Here is a 20,315-nt window from a genome sequence, read left to right as displayed (position 1 = left end):
TCAATAGAATTTTTAATAGTATTTAATTACTAATTCACACATGACTAATTTGAAGCTAAAAAGGCACCAGTTTTCAAATTATTTTTTAAATGAAACTATTTTTTTTACAATCCTTTTTCTTGATAAAACAGCAAACAATGTTGAATTATTTCTTTTTGAAGTGTATATTTTCTTATAAGGATGCCATAAAAATTGTGAATTTTTGGACAGAAAGTTGAAAATTAATTTTCTTTATACCAAGTTTATTATTTCTGTCAGTTTTTCTTTTTGTATAATTTTTTAAAAAGTTATGTTTGTCCTTGTCAAAAAAGTATTTAGTCAAGAAACACAAAGATATTTTCATAAAAAATTCTATACCTTCTTGTGTAAGACTAAACTTTATATATTTCTTTGCAAATAGTTTTGAAGTTTTTGCATCCACAAGTTTTACAACGCTTACAAAATTCATTAATCAGTTTTTTGGTGCAGAATATAAACCATGCTGAATAATGTTATTATCTAGAAACACATTCTTAACTAAATTATTAAACAGAACTTTTTAAAATTTGATTTAGAAAGAAATATTTTTGCATTTGTATTTAAATTATTTGTTTGAATTTAAATTGTTTTACTTTAATTTTTGCAATTAATCGTTTATTTGCATTATTTGGATTCTTCGCATTACTGTTCTCATCTTGAGTGTCAGTTTCATAACGTTTTTGATGTAACCTCCGACCTTCTTCAGGTTTATCTTGTTGAACTCGGGAATGTTTCTTTTGAACTCTGGAATCTACATGGAATTTCAAACAAACCCTTCATTTACTTCATGAGGATAGCATGCTCTTGTTCCGTCAGCCACAACTGGATAAAGATTCTAAGTAATTCGCAATTATGTTTTTTTTTTTTTCCGTTGCAAACATTGAAGACTGAACCATCAACCTTCAGGAGAAGGTCACTTTACAATTGAATTTTTCCAAGTACTCTAAACATTGTGCCACGGGCCCTGGCAGACATTGTTTTCATTAAAAATTATTTATCGTTTTTATTTCATTTTTTCTGATTATTATTATTTATTTATTTATTTTTTACAAAGAAATCACCACTTATAAAATCCTGGAGGATTAGGGTTAATGAGTGTATAGTATTCATTGGGACAACAGCATAGTAATCGTTAGCTATGGGAATTTGGTATAATTTGATTATTTAAGGGGTCGGCTCAACAAGAACTTGCTTACAATGGACTTGAAGATGCCCATATTGTAGTCAGCTGTAAAGCAGTGCAGTGGAACAGAGTTCCACAGGTGGGCAGTTCAAGAAAGAAGCTTTGTTCATGGAATCCACCTTTTGGCTTAGAGACAGATAGAGAATGCAGGAAATCAATGATGGTTTAAGCTAGACAAGTGCTTTTGTGAATGTTATGATAGCACAAAGACAAGCTCGCAACATCTCTAGTGTGAGAAAGAGGTTATAGGGAAGAGAAATGGGTATCACCTACTAGGTTAAGTCAGTTTGGAACTTTGTCAAGGCAAGATAGATCGCTCCAAACAGCTCCTGCCCAGATGTGGCAACAGTACTCCATCTTAGGACTTATCTGGCTCTTATATAGATAAAGGATTGCATCTGAAGTGTGGTATCTACTTAAGCTGTAGAATGATCGAACCATTTTTTCGGCAATGGATTTGATGGACGTGCTTCATTTCAGATCAGGAGTAAAGGTTAAACCCAGAAGCTTGTCAAAATATGAAACTTCCAAGACAAGACAAGACATTCATTTCAATTATGGGCCAGATGGGAGTCAGTGTTTATGATGGAAAGAGAAGCTTGGTTTTAGATGCATTAAAATTAACCAGTCACCCCTTTCCCCTTTGCACTATGTGATCAAGATCAGAGGAGAAAGAATCAAAGCGATATTGTTTATTTATGACGCTTAAAGTGTTGCTATAGATGCTAGTGTCATTTTCACAAATGTCTATGAATGATCTAAGAATGTGATTTGGGAGATCATTGATGAAAATCAGGAAGAGAGTTGGCCTAGGATGGAACCCTGAGAGATGCCAACGTTAATACTGTGAGCTTCTGATTTCAGCCCACCAACCACTACTCTTATAAACTTATTAGAGAGAAATGATTAAATAATTGAGAAGATATTTCCAGCTATTCCAAAGCTGAAGATCTTGTGGAATAAACCTTTATGTCATACCTTATTAAAAGCCTTTGATATGTCAAGAGCAATTGTCCTAGAAACAAAACCCACACCAGCTGTAGATCTAGCAGAACAGAAACTATATTGCATATCAGAGTAGATTATTTTTTTAAAATTATTTTTAGTTCGATTTTAATCTGTTATTTGATTGTTTGTTTATTCTCAAAATTCATAATTAAGTTTTTGTTTGTCTCCTGCTTTAAACATACATAATTTTATTTTAAATTATAGATAATTTGTTTGTTTTTTAAAATTCATATTGAATAAAGTTCAGTTTCAGTATAAATTGAATCGTGTTACTTTCTTTTATTTTTTAAATGCAATTTTTAAGTAAATAATAAACGAATTTTAGTCTTTAAAATCCATGAAACAACAAAAACCAATAAAATCCATGAAACAACTTTTTCTTTTTGAATTAATTCTTGTTTTTGCTTTATCAGAAAAGTTCAGTTTTAGTATAAATCGTGTTTATTATTTTTTCTCTTTTTCAATGCATTAAAAAAAGTTTTTACGCATTATGCAAAAAACTTTAATTCATTATCGACAGTCTGTTAAACAGATCTTGCTTACACGTACCCCGTGCATGATGTCATTTTTTCAGTGACTAGGCCTGCTTTACAGTGGCCGTGATTTAGGTGGATTCTTTTGATCAATTCTTCTTTGCGCGTTTTAGAAGTATATGGTCAACAGTGAGGGCATAGCAACCCCTCCTCTTATCCCAAGACTGTTTTACTCCACCCTCCACTAACGTCAGTATATAAAAACAGGTCCTAAGGAATATAAAGTCGATGACGATGAAGAGAGTAGTTGAATATATATAGTAACAGAAATGTTGATCCACACCGATAATTTTAATAGACAAAAAAAATTAAAATTTCTTAAAAATAATGTTCATCAAATCCCGAGCAACGGCAGGACTTCCTGCTAGTACTGTATAAGATTTAAACTTTTGTCCAAAACAGGGTTAGCTTTTAAAAAAATAATAATAATGGTTATCTACCCTAAAAAGTTAGAATAGCCTGGAAATGGTTTATAATTTTATGAAACTGATCCTCCATTCTAAATTATAAGATAATCGTTTTGTGTGTGTGTGAGAGAGAGAGAGAGAGAGAGAGAGAGAGAGAGAGAGAGAGAGAGAGAGAGAGAGACCACCACACCGCCAAAATTTTCAGGATCGACAACGGTAATCACCTTCAAATGTGGAATTTCATAGGAAATGGTGGGGTGGGTGGGGGCGTAAATCCACAGATTTGACAAAACTAATGTAAAATTATCACCCAGTTTTAGAATTGCATTCGTAAGCAAAGCATTTTGTTTTGTTTTCAGGAATGTTAAACTTAAAATACTTTGCGGGGTGGGGGGGGGGGGTAACCAAAAACTTTTATACTCGATTAAAAAAATAAAACTTTTAAAAGTTAATCATTTTTTTATGATTACTGCTTGAGTTTTATTTGGGTGCATTTTTTTCCCCCCTACAAAAGTTGTCGCTAAACTCTCATTTCTTTTATGTAAGAGTGCGATTACTTTTTATTAATAGGCTGGCCAGCTTTGCCCGGTCGTAAAATACGCTTAAATATTAATTAAATTTTAATTCATACAGATTTCATATTTATTTTTACAGAGCCAATCCTGTATTGATTATTATATAGTAGTGCCCCCTCCGCCGCCTTGGTTAAAATATACTTAAATATATTACAATTCATGAAGATATCGTATTTATAGAGTCAATATAGAGTCAATTCTCTATTGAATATTATATTGTACCCAATCTATAGTAATAATTTCAAAAGTTTAAGAAAAATAAAAAAAAATAAGTTGGGTGTCATCATCTAGAATAGAAACCAAAACATTTAGCACTCCAGAATTAGTTGCTACTGTTTGAGCTATCGACATAAGGTTAAAAATTAAGTGACTTCAAGCTATGAATGCATATTTTAGCAGAATTAATAGGTTTTATTGATTTACTCCTACCAGGGTCTTTTTTTTGCTTTCAATTTTGATCCCTTAGCATTTATTTATCGGCTAAAAAACACATCAAAATTGTTCCACAGGTCTAAATTCCTATATATCAAGTTTTAAGTCTGTAGACCAAAAATTCACAGAGGAGTTTGGTAGAGACGAGGTCACTTATATATATATATATATATATATATATATATATATATATATATAAAGCTGAACGTCTGTGTGTATGTCTGGTCACGAATAAGCTCCTATATGGTTGACTATTTTTAAAAACTGATTACATATAATGATAGATGTATCGAGACACAGGAATGGGTATGTTTGATCTGGCATAATGATGATTCATTAAAATTGTGGGGTCTGCGTAAACGCCTGGTCCACGAAGTATGCAAATAAAAAATTTAAAAATTAAAAAAAAAATGTTTACAAGTGTTTTTGATATAGATATACATAATAATACTTTGATAAGTATGTTTTAACTTAAATAGAGATGGTATAATAAAATTGTGGGGTCTGCGTTCATGCCTGGGCTCCATGGAATGGAAATAGGCACAAACTTTAATAAAGACTTTTCATATCTATCTGCGTAAGTATACTTTGATAATTATGTTTCAGTTTGAAGAAAGATGGTATAATAAAATTATGGGGTGTTCGTTCGCGCCTGACCTCCATAGAATGGAAATATATCACAAAGTTTAACAAGGTTTTTTAATATAAATCCACAGAATATTGTGATAAGTGTTTCAGTGTGAACAGGTATGGTATAATAAATTATGGGGTTTATCTATTTTATTTTCATCATATTTTGCTTTGGTTTTGATACCCCCAAATTCGAAGCTATCTCTTTACAACCCTTCCTTTTCATAACTTATCATACTTTCATAAATCAGAGTCCATTTTCTGTAGGCTGTTTTTGAACCCAGTCAACGACAGGTACTTTTGCTAGCATGCACGCACGCACACACACACGTGTGCTAGAACTTTATCATCCTAAATGCTACGTAATTATGCACAATATAGAAAATATGCATAAATAGAATCGAGTGTAATAGTTAAATAAAACCAATTATTCAATAAAAACATAAAATAATTAATTAATGAAAGTTCGTTTTTCAAACGAATATGCAAATTAGTTAACCTTTATTTTGTTGCTTGCATATCCGTGACTGAATATATTAAAAAGTTCATTTTCATGATTTTTAAGTAGAAAATGTAGGCTTTTAATATCAATGTAAGTGTTACGAAAAACTCAACTTTACATAAATATAGATAATTAAAAAAAGAAAAGTAATTTATAAAGATTGTGGCAATGGAAGAACACAAGAAAAAAAACAAAAACATCTGTTTTTATGTATGAAAGTAGTTTTATGTTGTTTTCATTATATATTATTAATTTATAATATCTACTTATAAAAGGCACTGTGTGCGAGTTTGTTCCCTATGGACTCCAAAATGGCTATGCCGATTTTTATGAAATTTCGCACAAATGTACTTTATGTTCCTGGGAGTGTTCATCGATAGGTTTGTGTCGAAATACATTTGATAAGTATCAAAAATCAATAATTGAAAAAAAAAAATTGATTAAAGTAGGAGGAGTCAGATTTTGACTAAAGTTAAAACTTTTATACAACCTAACATCACAAATGCATTTAAGTTCTATCACTGCACAAGCAGAAGGGCCAGGCATATAAAATCGACAGTAAGTTCTTTGATAAGACAGGGGTGCGTTTGAAATGAAGGTTTCTGTTTAGAACACAAATTATAACACTTGACATTTGCATTTAAAATTTTTAATTCAAGCCATTATATATAAAAAAAAAATAATTTCATAACATCAACAATAGGTTGTCTACAGTGCAATGTGGACTACAATATACTGTGGACTAATTCACTATGTATACCTATGTGAGCTTCTTCCGGGTGCATCGCGGTGGGTTCCCAAATAGAACAGGCAATCAGTCGATTTGATTTAAAAAAAATAAATGAATAAATAAGTAAAATGGACGATTTCACTTTGAATACCTAAAAAGATTTTTTCTTGCATTCTTCCATGGCCGCAATCTTTATAGATTATCAAAATAAAATAGACACCTAGTGAATGGAAATGATTTTTCTTTTTTTGTTACGGAATTTACTCAACGGTGAAGGGGGCGAAAATACGCTTTTCATTAATCACACAAGAGCTAATATTGACCTGTAAGACTAACCCTACAATATTTTAGGTACTTATCCAGTTTATTACCCAATGAGCGACAACTGTGTCAATATCTTATGACAGGTTATCTAAGTAACCGGAAAATGCCGAAGCGCTTAGCCAATCAGCTGCCAGATGAAAGCGTGAAATCCATTAAATCAAGAAAAAACATCTAAATTTAAAATGACTTGCAACATGTTATGTCAACGTGAAATAGAAAGCGATTCTTAACATGGGGAGGGTGTGTGCCGCATTTTGAATTGTCTGACACTCTTTGCTTTAGCATCTTCCAGCTGCTTATGTAACTGATGTCAAAAGATGACACGCGAAGTTACTGGAGATCAAGTCTTGAACTGGATGAGTTTTTTTATATTTTTATACAGAGGAGTCACCACACTTGTCCGAGAGTGACCTTGATAAATGTAAAGTGGTCACCGAGTCAACAATGCAGTGATCGGCAATGGTAAAAAAATTGGGTAGAATTTGATTATTTACGAGCAGGGCTCAACAAGAACTTGTTTACATTGAACTTGAAAACGACCATGTTGTAGTCAGCTGGATAGCTGACCTGTGGTACCATATTTTGTAACAAAAGAATTGTCACAGAAAAGCGATGCGAAGTCCTTTTATAAACAGCAATAATATGCATTTAAGTGAATTACACCATTGGGTGTAGGTTGCTAAAAGTTTAGACAGTGGAGAAAAGAATTTGAGTTATAAAATTCGGTGTTAGAAGTTACACTGTTGAGTTAACACATGGCACCTCCTATCCCCACTTCCGGCTTGAAAACAAGGAATGGCCTTTTAGCACAATGCTTGGCGCCTCTTTTTGTGTGTGCGTGTGATCACGCATATAATTGAAAAATTATTTAGCAGCTATTTTAGCAAGCAATGTATTAAACATTGTGTAAACCAATTTTATGTTTTTATTGTACCTTTATTAACAGTCTTCGTTATGAAAGAGACTACTCGATAGTCACTAACAGTTTGGCTACACAAGATATATCGCTTTGCAAGGGCACAGTACTGGATTCTATAAATGAAGGTGCTTTCTCAACGATATGTTTCTTTTCATGTCGTATATACGAGGTGCCTTAAATAAGTTTCCAGACTTTTGTACAGTCATTTAAAATTGTCATAGATTCTGTAAAATTCAGTACGTTATTGCTATACATCTTATGAGACAACTGACCAATTTTTATGATTTCAGATTCAAATGAACAGCTACAGCAGGAATTGGAATACACCCTACTAAAGCCCGATTGTCACAGCTGGTGAATTTCAAAAATGCAATCTGGACACGAGGACACTTTAGAAGAACGATATGCAATAAAATTCTATTTTAAACTTGGAAAAAATTCCACAAAAATGTATGGAACTGCTTTTAGACCATCTTGCATGAATCAATCATTAGTTTTTGAATGGCACAAGAGATTCAAGGAAGGTAGGGAATCTGAAAGATGATAAGAGGTGTGGTAAAATCAGAACAGCAGAGTTGATTGGCCAAATAAAGAATTTCAAGGATAAGGGCCATCATTTGTCTGCAGAGACATTAAGTGCACAGTTTGATGTCAGTGTGGGAACTGAAGATGTGGAAGATTTACGTGAAGTTTGTCCCAAAGGTGCTCAGAAGATAAAAAAAAAAAAAAAAAAAAGCAAGAGATGGTCGAACAGATTCACAACTCCATCTTTGTCACAGACTATTTGACCAAGATGGGCATCAACACAGTTCCTTACCCTCCCTATAGTTCACACCTTGCTCCCTGTGTCTCTTAATTATTCCCTAAGCTCAAAGAAAACCTTAGAGGCTGTCGTTATGAGACAATTCAGAAGAAGGTCATTGACATGCTCACACAAAAGGACTGCTATGGGGCCTTCCAGAAGTTGTTGGAATGGTACAGTAAGTGTATTGCAGCTGGAGGAGATTACTTCGAAAACGACTAGATTTTCATGCGTGTATTATCAATAAACGTGCCAATATGAAAAAAGTCTGGAGACTTATCAAAGGCACCTTGTAAGATCTTGGTATTTAGTTCTGATCTCCCTCAACTCCATTTAAACCAGAATCATTGGTGAAATTGACTTCAACTAAAGTTGCTACTCTCTCACTCTTGTCATGTCACTGTATCAAATTTAACAACTCCGTTTTCTATGTACGCAGCTGTAGAAATTGCAGAAGTCGTAGTGGATGGGGTATAACTTATTTCCAACAATTCTTCCTCTTATACACATGCAAGTTAATATTGGCATTAACTGTAATACTAGTTTCTATAATATTTCATAACAAAAGAACAAAGTGTAACATCTGTTCTGATGCTACATTTTATCTATTCTATCCTCGATCAATGAAAGAGAAGTCCTTTAGACCAAAGAAATTTAAATTTTTGTTCCAATCCAAAGTGCCCCTATTTGGGGAGCTGAATTTTCCCTACATTAAAAAACAACATTGTGTCTAACTTTGTCCTCCTAGGGAAACGAGTAAATAGGAAGAAAAAAAAAAAAAAGGTCAAATGAAAGCAAAACAAAGCCATTCTATAAATAACTATTTATTTGAGTGACCTACACCGCTGGGTGTAGGTTGCCAAAAGTGAAAACAGTGTCACAAGCAAGGAAGTAATAAAGCTAGAATGTTTGACTGCCAGCCATCTTTTAACGGAGAAAAGTTTTGCTCAAGCTCAAGTTGACCAAGGAAAAAAAGACATCGGTACCTGGAAGCTCCCAGTTATTGCTTCGTAATTCCTAAGGGGGTCTGGAAGTTATCCTTCAAAGGTCCAGTTGAAATTAATACCCTTAAAGTCCTTGATTGGTCTTCGTATGACCAAACAATCTCACTATAGGTAATAATTATAAGCGTTAGATGGAGGGATTCCAAATCCAGAGAACTGCAATTCTACCCACTTTGTTAGAAACATCGGTCATGGAATGTGAGGACTAAAGAACAAAATAAGGAAAGTGAGAGTTACAAAGCTGTAAGTAAACCCAAAGTTCACTCTCCTTCATGCTAAAACTATAAGAGGGTTATGCAGTGTCAGCATTTAAACGTAGGAAAGATTGACTTTTATACGAAGCACAACATTTATAGATAATTATTTATTCGACTATTATAGCCGTCATTTGCTTATAAACATTTTCATAAGCTCGATTCCAGTTAAATGATGCTATGGGAGCTAATTTTTTATATCAACTATAAGTCTATCTCCTCTAATTATCTATATATCTATAACAGTGAACATGTGTGTGTGTGTCTGTGTGTACATTTCTCTACGCAATAACTGTCAATTTTCAGTCTACAGACTCGAAATTTGATATACAGGGTATTGAGATTTGGGAAAATCTTTGTAATCCGTTTTCGGACAGAAATTTGGCTGTTGAGGGGTCAAAGTTCAACGATTTGACCTTTGAGAACTCTACCAAACGCCTCCGCCAATTTTGGGTCTAAACACTTCAAGTTTTAGATATAGGTTCCTTGGACAGATCTAACTTAATAGCTTGATTTGAGCCCAAAACAATAAATTAAGGGGTCATAATAGGGGTTAAAGTTTAAAAAAATTTGACCGCTTCGGTCTACCAAATTACTCAGACAATTTCAGGTCTAAACATTTGAAATTTTACATAAAGAGTATTCAGAGATAGGGCAAGCTTTTTAATCGGTTTGGGTCGAAAATTTGAGCTACCAATATATAAATGTATGTATGTATGTTTGCATGTCTGCCTAAAACTTTTGACAGAGGCGACGGATTTTTACAAGATCAGTATCGTTTTGAAGTTCGACCTTTCAGACGACAAATATCGAAAAATTGGCTAAAAACATTTATATGTTCACCTTCAACTAGGCACTTTTCTACAGGGGTAGGGGTCGCTTTTTCGCAGATATTTTCGAAAGTCATCCTCTCCTTTCGATTGTCTAGTCTTAATTAAAACCTACGTTCACATCCGGTTTGCCGGTGGTCGTAACAGCAAAGATGTCAGGTTTTTTTTCCCCCCGTTCTTTTCCTCCTTTGAGCCTGCTTTCCTACTACCACATTTTTTTTTTTTGCTCAACATATACCTCTGAACACCCGCGCAATGCTGGGCTGAAATGCTAGTCTGTAATAAATGGATCACCAAAGAAAGAAAGAAAGACATAGCTTATAAAAATTATATTTATTTAAGCAAACTAGTAGTGTAAAACTGATTCTATGACACTTCTTCCAACCCCAATCTTCTCTCTTAGGGCGCAACCAACCAAAATGTCCGGTCCTTGGCTTCGACAAGAAGCTCTATGGACAACATAGCTACTACAGTAGCACATACGTGTACTGATTTTAACGCATACACACACATGCATACCTACTATCCACTATAACTATGTAATACCTACAGCTATGTACCTAAAAAACGGAATCATAAAACCTGACATTGTGACATGGGACAAGAAGGAGAAAGAAGCAACCTTAGAAGTTAGTTCTCCCCTCCCCCATGATGCTAGGTTACACAGAGCTGAAAGGGAAAAAATAACAAAATACCATGAAAAGCTACAAAAGCGCCGTAATCTTGACAAACTCTAAGATTATTCTCTAACAAAAAGGCTACCAAAGAAGGGAAAACAAGGCCCTTCTATAAATAACAAGTTTTATACATAATTAAGTGACTTACACTGTTGGGTGTAGGTTGCCAGGAGTTTTAAACAGTGCAGAAATGATAAAAGTCGGCTGCCAAAGCTTTTTTAATTGACCAGTATATCTTCAAGTGGAAATATACTTGTTTGGTGTGTAGGCGACAGGGCAGGAGAGAATGTTGACATCTTTCATACTACCCTGCAATTCCCTGAAGATCTCCAGATGGAATCCCTAAAAAGTTTGGTCGAAATTACTACACCCTGGAGTTTGATTAGTAATCATGTAATTAAATCACCTCACAGGGGTTATTCTCTGAGAGCAGAAAGGAATGTCAATGTTTATGATGTCTATGCATGTTCCCAGGACATGCCGCTACATTGGATATTCAGTTTTTGTAGGTGGTCTATTGGAGATATGTCCTTTTTGTGCGTGTTTTAATAATTAGCAAATATTTTGGTACTTATACAGATTACGAACCGTGCTGAAATAATAACCTTATTTAGAAACCCATTCTTAACATGGGAAGGTGAGAGCATTTTCTAACTATTCTATACACTCCTGAGTAGGAGCACTCCAGCCCACTAAAATGTGCTTGGGCAAATCCATCGGCATTTACCAGGAGGGCCGTCTTAGGCAATAAGCTGAAAACTAACCTTTTCTCAAAGAGAGAAGGTAAAGCCTGGGAAGGTGGATCTCCTAGAACTGCACAGGACCAGCATCATACCACAATTAACAGGAGAAAAGTCATTACAAGAATGGTCTAGATTTTAGTGCTGAGGTAAAAACTCCAAAGTGCAATAGAAAGTTCAATTGAATGTCCTGCAGACCAAGCGCAGGCTCAAAACGTTTCCTTAAAAAGTGACGATAATATATATCTATCATCAACTATTATTATGATATATATATATATAAATCTATCATCAACTATTATAGAAAAGGAACTTTGTCTGAATTTGTTCCCTATGAACTCAAAAAAACGGCAGGGTTGATTTTTATGAAATTTCACACAAAGGTACTTTATATGCTTGGCAGTGTTCTTAGATAGGTTTTGTGTCGGAATATCTTTGATAAGTACCGATAACTGAAATAATCTGATGTAAGAAAGAGCAGGAGATTTTGACCAAAGTTAACACCTTATACAACCTAACATCACAAGTGAATTTCAGAAGTTTTATTACCACACAAGCAGAAAGGTTCGACATATAAAATTAACAGTAAGTCCTTTGGTATGATAAGGGCGCATTTGAAATGGAGGTTTCTGTTTAGAGCACAATTTAATTATGATACTGGACTTTTGGATTTGGAACTTTAATTTAAGCCATTTTATATAAAAAAATAGAAAATCAACAGTAGATTCTCTACAGTGCAATGTATTGTGAACTTAGTTACTGCAAGAGGCTTGTGAAGTTTCCTCCAGGTGCATCGCGATGGGTCCCCAATTAGAGCAAGCAATCAATCGATTAGATTGAAAAATGGGCTATTTAATCAATTAAAAATATGGGAGTGTGAAACATTCATTGGTCATCCTTCAATACCGGGCAACGTCAGGTTACGCTGCTAGTAAATAAATAAACAAAGAATTTTATTTTTATTTTCAAACGTAGGGCATTCTTTTTTGTTTGGTTTGAATTCAACCAACCGTAACGCTAAAAAGGTGAGTATTTCGATTTTCTTGTTACTAATCTTTTGGCTATAACACAAAACTGCACCCCGTGGCAAATCCCCAATTTTCCAGCTTTGGGGAATGTGGAGCAGCCTCCCTCCCCCTGTCTCATTAGTTACCACTATTACCAGGTCTACTAATCCGGAGTGGTAATACCTGCAAAGATAATCATATAGTTTCCCTGACAAATGTCATTTTATCGCAAAAACAATACGTAGTAGCTCAAAATTTGTTTTGCTTTTAGATTAGCGTTGCCCGATTCGTAAAATACGCTTAATGATGATATTTTGATTTATGCAGATTTCGTATATATTATTATAGAGTCAATTCTCTACCGATTATCATATATTTTATTGCATCCAATATACAATAGTGATTTTGATTTTGGAGGTCCCTAGTGATCCCGCTAAGGCAGCCCAGAATCTGTCGGTGAGCAATATATATATATATACACACACACATACATACAACAATAATTATTTCCAGTCAGACAATGTCGCAGCTCACAAGAACCAAGAAAGCCAACAAACCAGAAGTCCAAGACTTGAGTTTCACCCTCATCTGGGCTCATCAGTTAGACACATCCGAACTCGGGATTTGAAACCCGAGCCTCTTGCATGCTAGGCGAGCACCCTACCAACTGAGCAGACACGCCACACACACAAGAATGCCTGTTAACTTACACAGATCAAGCAACTCACGGCATAGATCTGATATATATATATATATATATATATATATATATATATATATGTCAATTTGCAATGTTAACTCATTGTGTTAAGGAAGGTAATTTTATTTTACTAAGAAAATTTTTTTTTTCAACTACTTCATTTAATTTGAGAAAGTTTTAGAACATTAATAACAAAACATGTAAAATGCGACAATATTGTGATAATTTTTCTTAAAACATTCGAGTAATTGTAAAACAAAATGATTTTTTCAACTACTTTAGTAAAATAGAATTACCTCCCTTAGAACAAGGAGTTAAGCTTCCGAATTGCCTACATATATAGTAGTGCACAAGTGTCAATGTATTAACCCACCCCTATATGTAACAATATAACTTTAATATGAGTTTATATCACCATAATTTTGATACCATTTACCTTTAGTAATTGTGGGCTGGTAGACCAACACTTTTCTGCATGTTTCACGCGGTGGCCATATTTGTCCATATTTGTAAAATTTTACTTGGTTTCCACATTAACATTTTCCTTTAAAATGACCACTTTTGAAGGTTTTCGGTTATGCTGAAAATGAATATCGCATTTAAATTTTCCGCAAATAAGTAGTTTTCCGGATATTAAGAAATGTAGTTCTTTATGTTATAAGTGATGGCCATTGTTGTACACGCAAGCGCGCATATATTTTTTTTATCAAAAAAGATTAACTATTTAAAACAAATATGGCCGCCGCATTATATTACTATATGAAACATGCGAAAAAGTATCTTTTCAGGGTAATCTCCAAAATCAGTGCTTGGAAAAAAAATAAATAAATAAATAAAAATAAAAATCAAGCTACCGGAAGTGGATACGGTTGATTGTGCAAGGCAACCAAATGAAACGGAGTCACGGAGATATGCAAACGAAACTGTATATTTATTTAAAAAAAATTACTTTTGTTTTAACACTCACGGTTTGTGTTACTATATACATGGATTCGAAAAAGTGGTAAAAAACAAACAAATATGTAACAAATAAATGTTATCCAAGGCAAGATAAATTACTCTACCTATCTGGAAAAGTTTTAGTGATTTTACTCACTTTAAAACGTTTGTAATTGGTTCGAAAATTATACAGTGTTTATCGATATATTTGAAAAAAAAAAAAAAAAAAATGGCTGCAAGCTCTTAGTTGAACACAGTAAGTTTGGGAAAAGGAGTTCAAACAAAAAAATTATACAAAATACTGTTAGAAAGCCACCAAATATATGTCCGCCTAAGTCACGGTAGCATATATTGAGTGAGTTTCTACAATGCTGCCAAGACTAAGCTTGTTTCTTTCAATAATTACAAGAAACATTCTCTACCACCAATAGCAATGGCCAAGAACACATTACCTGAAAGTATTTCCTTTAAATTCCTCGGCCTAACGTTTACAGGGAACATGAACTGGAATAGATACATTGAGAGCATTGCCAAGGCTGCTGCAAAGAAGGTTGACTCCCTCTACCGTGCTAGAAAACTACTTACGCTTGAAAGTATCCTGTACCTCTACAAGGCCACCATTCACCCATGTATGGAGTATTATTGCCACATTTGGGATGGTGCATCTGTTACTGGTCTCACTCCTGGACAGGGTTCAAAAGAGAGTTGCCAACCTGATAGGTCCTTGAACCGTTATCTAGGCTTCAGCCTCTGTCCCATCGATGAAATGTTGCATCCCTTTGCCTGCTCCACAAGTACTTTAATGGTGAATGCTCTAACGAACTACACACACTTGTACCCCCTCGATGTGAATACCCCCGACAAACAGCTAAATCCCACCTCTTCATAGTAGAGATCCCTAGGTTTAAGAAAGCCTTCTATTCCAATAGTTTCTTTCCCAGAACTGCTAGACTTTAGAACTCCCTTCCGGGATTCTGCTTTCCCAACTGTACTGACATGCAGAAGTTCAAATGTAATGTGAACAGACATCTTGCTGCTCAACTCCCTTCATAATATCCCTGCAACTTATGTTCCTGATAGTAGCCCCCTACTTCAAAGTGGCACTGTGCCTTGTTTGAGGTGAAAATTGAATTTAAAAAATAAAAATAAAAAAGTATTTTGTATATTTTTTTAGTTTGAATTAATTTCCCCAAACTTACCGTGTTCGATTAAGAGCTCGCTGCCATTTTTTTTTTTTTCAAATATATCGATAAACATTATTTTCGAACCGATTACACGTTTTAAAGTGAGTAAAATCACTAAAAACTTCTCCAGGTAGGTAGAAGAGTAAATTATCTTGCCTTTGATAACATTTGTTATATATTTGTTTTTTGACCATTTTTTCGAATCTATGTCTATAGTAACACAAACTCCAAATATTTTATTCAGAAAAATTAATTTAGCTTTAACATTTCTTGTATTATCAAAAAACATAAATTTTTCTGAATAAAATATTTGTTTTATTATTTGCTAATACAAGTGTTTTCTTTTTTTTTCTTTCGTAATAACACAATTAGTGTTAAAACTAAAATAATTTTTTTTGATAAATATACGGTTTCGTTTTTCGTGTCTCCATGACTCCGTTCCGCCCGATTGCCTTACACAATTAACCGTATCCACTTGATTTTTTCCGAGCCCTGATCTTGGAGATTACCCTTTTTATTATCATGAAAACTAGCCGCCGGCCCCAATTTTAAATGCGATATTCGTTTTCAGCACACCCGAAAACCTCCAGTAAAATAATTTTCAAGGTAGGTTTTGTGTTGGTCTACCATGCCACAATTACCTTATTTTTTTAAATAATTTTTGTTCAGCGTATAAAAATAATGAAAATGATGTTTACATTATCGGGTCTTAAAACAACGGGTTTATGAAAAATAAAAATGTTATTTATACACTATTTTGTTTACATATTTTGCGCTTACAAAAAAAAAAAAAAAAAGAAAGAAAAAATGTACGCCACTTGAAAAGAACATTAACAAAACGAGGTGCTATGGACTTATTGTCACGTATTATTTTGTAAATTGTATTTTTAACTTAAATTCAAGTTTACGATATCTCTTATAAAAAATTTTTGGTGAAAGTACAGAATAGTTGCAAAACACACCCCTCCGCATGTTAAGAATGGATTTCTAAACGTTGTTTTAGCGCGAAAACGTAAGTACCAAAAAACGAAAACTTCCCTCTAATTCGTCAAGATCTATTACGAAAAGAAAAAAAACAAAAAAACAATCAAATCTAAGCAACATTTATGAATTAGAAAATTCAATTTTTAACGTAATCTGCAAGTTTCAAAAGTATAACTTTGTAAGAATTTGAACCGAACCAACCGATTTTTACTGAACCAAACGTAAACCTGAGGTTAGATAAGGGTTAGGGTTAGGGTAAGGAAAAAGACTGATCAAATTCTCTCGAAACACCATATATATTTTTTTAACAAGTTACACAACGGAAGTAGAAAACTGAATTTAAAAAATAGCAGATGTAAGATGGTTGGTTGGTTGGTTGGTTGTTTTTGTTTTACGGCATATCAACCCTTTTCGGGTTATTTAATGCCGAATCCAAAGATTTTGAAGAAAAAAATTTTAATAGAATATATTTGTTGTTTTCAAGTCGGTTTCTATTTAACCCATAGTTGGAACCCTAACAGGTACTACCACTCTGGGTCAGAGTGGACCTGGGAGCAATGGTAATTAAAGGGTGGCTCCACACTCCCCAAAGCCCACAAGCTGGGGCCTCCCGGCCTCACCACTGGAACTGGATATAGTTTAAGGTCATATCCAGGACCCCCATTGAGGGACTTTTACCATCTGCAGGGGGGCAGTCGGTGTATTCTAATGCCCCACCGACAGGGCTCAGATGTAAGATGGTCAGCATCATGAAATTTGGGGTAAACGGCGTAGATTATTTGACAGACACAAAAAACTATTTATTTTATATAAAACATTATTAGACCTAAAGGCTAAAGACCTAAAGGCTAAAACCAGAAAAAAATTCATTTTTATTATTTTTTCATCATTTTTTTAGACTAAATGTACGATTGTACACGACTGACATTCGAGGTCGCCGTATTGCTTTTAAAATTTAGCCTTTCTAAGGTTTGATAGATTGGTTTTATTTCGGCCTTAAAGTCTAACAATGTGTTAGTTTTATATAAATATAAATAGTTTTTATAATTTTCTTGTCTGCCAAATAATTTACGCCGCTAAACTACACAATTACCAAATTTGGAATATAGACTTTTTGTCATTTAAGTATTTTAATGGTGAATGCTCTGACGAACTACAAGCACTTGTACCTCCTCGACGTAAATACCTCCGACAAACCCGACAAGCAGCTAAATCCCACCCCTCCTACACAGTAGAGATCGCTGGGTGGGTGTAATGAAGGCCTTTTTACTCTAATAGTTTCCTCTCCACAACTGCTAGACTTTGGAACTCCCTTTCGGGATTCTACTTTCCCAACTGTACTGTACAAATTCAAGTGTAATGTGAACAAATATCTTGCTTCTTGCTACTCATCTCCCTACATAGTATCCTTGCAACTTATGTCGCCGATAGTAGCCCCTTACTTCAAAGTGGCACTGTGCCTTGTTTGGGGTGAAAATTGAATAAAATAATATATATGTGTGTTTGCTTAACATGTGCGACGCATGAATAATATTCATACATAGTTTGTTTGTTTTTTTTATAATTTTTTATAGAAAATAAAATGTCATAAATAAATAAATGAATGCTGATAGAGATCATTTTACTCGTGCTTTTACGAGAAGACATAACTTTCATAAATCGGTGTTTGTTCAGAATTTCTCCCATATCAAAAACTAAAAATAATAAAGAAAATATCGTATTCCAAAAATCACGTAAACTGATCCAGTAGTTTTATTTTAAAACAAGAAAATCATTTTTAAAGTGAATTGGAGTTTTTCCGCCCATGTTGAAATTTGGAGTTATCTCCCATGTTCCTTCAGACTGTTTTTGATATTGCGTCGCGAGATCGTCGCTCGTAGTTTAGCCATATAATTTGATTTTCTTGTGTAACTATTTGATTTTTGGTGTACGGTATTTTCTTTTCGTCACGAGTACGTATATCATACAGATTTTTCTTTATTTTTTATTTTAATATAGGGGCAATTCTGGAGAAACAGTGAAACGCTGAAAACACCCATTAATCTCTATATTTATTAAAATTATGTGAACACTTCTCGTTCGTCTGTGCTCGATTATTTATTGAAATTGCTGACAATAGCCTAAAATAAAACGAATTTAAAAAAGATTCTATTAAAAATATCATTTAATTACGAAATTAAATCCAGCAGAATGCATTTTTGTTTCTTTGTAAACAAGTATATTATTTAAATTTTGTCAATAGTTTTCTTTTTTTAAGTGAATGTAATGAATTACTTTGTGCCCCTTCGAAATTTGATGAGGAATTTGAAAGCATTTAAACTTTCGTATAGAACAACGTCATTGATTAAACTGACCGTAAAATTCTTGTGTGTCAAAACGTTTGGAAACTTTTTACATCTAATAAATATTTATAAACAGAACCTTTTAAAAATTATACTTATGCACTTATTGTACCGCGCTGAAATAATAACATTAGAAAACTATTCTTAACATTGGGAGGGCGTTTTGTAACTATTCTGTGCTTTCATTTAACATTTTAATGTTAAGAATGGCTTTCTAAATAACGTTATTATTTCAGCACGGTAACATAAGTGCATGAAAGCACCAAGAATAGATATCGTAAAACTTGAATTTAACTTGAAAAAAAAAAAAAAAAAAAAAAAAAAAAAAAGCGCGGTATAATAAGTGCACTGCAAAACACCAAGTTTCATAAAAATTTGTTTTTAATGATAATTGATCAAATAATATCGTAATAAATAAATTTAACTTTCAAAATCATATTTAAAAAATAAATAAAAATAAACACATTCCCGAGCAACGCCGGGTAGGTAAAACTAGTTAGTTTTAACAAAATGCAATATAGACACGCACACGACACGATATATATATATATATATATATATATATATATATATATATATATATATATACACACACACACACACACACACACGTAAATAAATGCTGATACTTACAAAAATACGTTGCTTGCGCTTTTTTACAAGATGCTATAAGTGTGTTTTAAGATGTTTAATTTCTGATCCACCACAAAGTCGAGTTTGACAACCGGGTCATTGCGAATTAGCGACATCAATGGTTTCTTCTCTCTATCTCAATCAACAATCAATACTGATTTTGGCCCCCAACGACGAGGGAAAAAGAAAGGGGTCGTCGTCCTTTCACCAGTTTTTAACAAAGAAAAGGAAGACTGATGAATTTGCAGTTGTCATGGTCGCATGCCCCTTACAAACGCGACAATAATTATGGCTACTGAAATTCCGTTACTGCCATGACGGGAATTTAGGGCGTAAAATGTTTCGCAAACGCAACGAGTTCTAATATTTATATTTAAAAAAAAAAAAAAAAAAAAAATTACCGACGGTAACAGCAGCAGCTGAATCATTGGTTCAATAAATAAGCTTAAGTTAAGCGGCCGCTTATTAAAAAGCAATGGACAGGTCCTGCCCTGCCTGCGCTATTTCGGTTTCTTTTTCTCATATCAGCCGGGCTGGGTGGGGGGAGGATAGAAGATGGCATACTCTAATTTTAAGGTTTGGTACACTTGGAGGTCTGAATGAACAATAAATAGTTCAATTTGGTCCCAGGAGGCTATCTTTCGAGGCATTACCTGCTCTTTAAGTAGTTTATTGCGAGTCGCCTGAGACGATATGACTGGGGAATGCCGTTCTCGGTTATTTTTGTATTCCTAAGTGTATTCCTAGGGGTGGAAGCTGGACATACTCCCCCTTCATACACATACTTTAAATTGTCTTCATGTGTCTGACGGTGTTACAAGTAGAGAAAGAAAATACCCCCCTCCCAACACTACATACATTCAAAGTGACCCTTATTTGAGGGTACTTGAATTCCTCCCTTTTCCCACGTTTTAAATTGACCCCATGTCTGAACTTTATTGCAGTTGGAGGCAGGTAA

General features: G+C 33.9%; 1 protein-coding gene across 2 annotated transcripts in view; it reads right to left on the bottom strand.

Moving 5' to 3' along the window:
- The window catches only part of LOC145291230 (aquaporin-11-like), a 56,446-nt gene extending 36,714 nt beyond the window's left edge, over positions 1 to 19,732 (bottom strand). Inside the window, exon 1 of one of the 2 annotated variants that reach the window (XM_080136825.1) lies at positions 19,358 to 19,732. The gene's annotated coding sequence lies outside the window, so the exon portion shown is untranslated. The remainder of the gene's footprint in view (positions 1 to 19,357) is intronic. The other variant, XM_080136826.1, reaches the window with a different exon arrangement.
- Positions 19,733 to 20,315: the final 583 nt, after the last annotated feature.

This window comes from Euprymna scolopes, chromosome 12, assembly GCF_053919585.1.
Source record: "Euprymna scolopes isolate OS-2025 chromosome 12, ASM5391958v1, whole genome shotgun sequence".
NCBI classification, from domain to species: Eukaryota; Metazoa; Mollusca; class Cephalopoda; order Sepiida; family Sepiolidae; genus Euprymna; species Euprymna scolopes.
The sequence above is the reverse complement of the archived record's forward strand: the minus strand, read 5'-3'. Positions and strand labels throughout refer to the sequence as shown.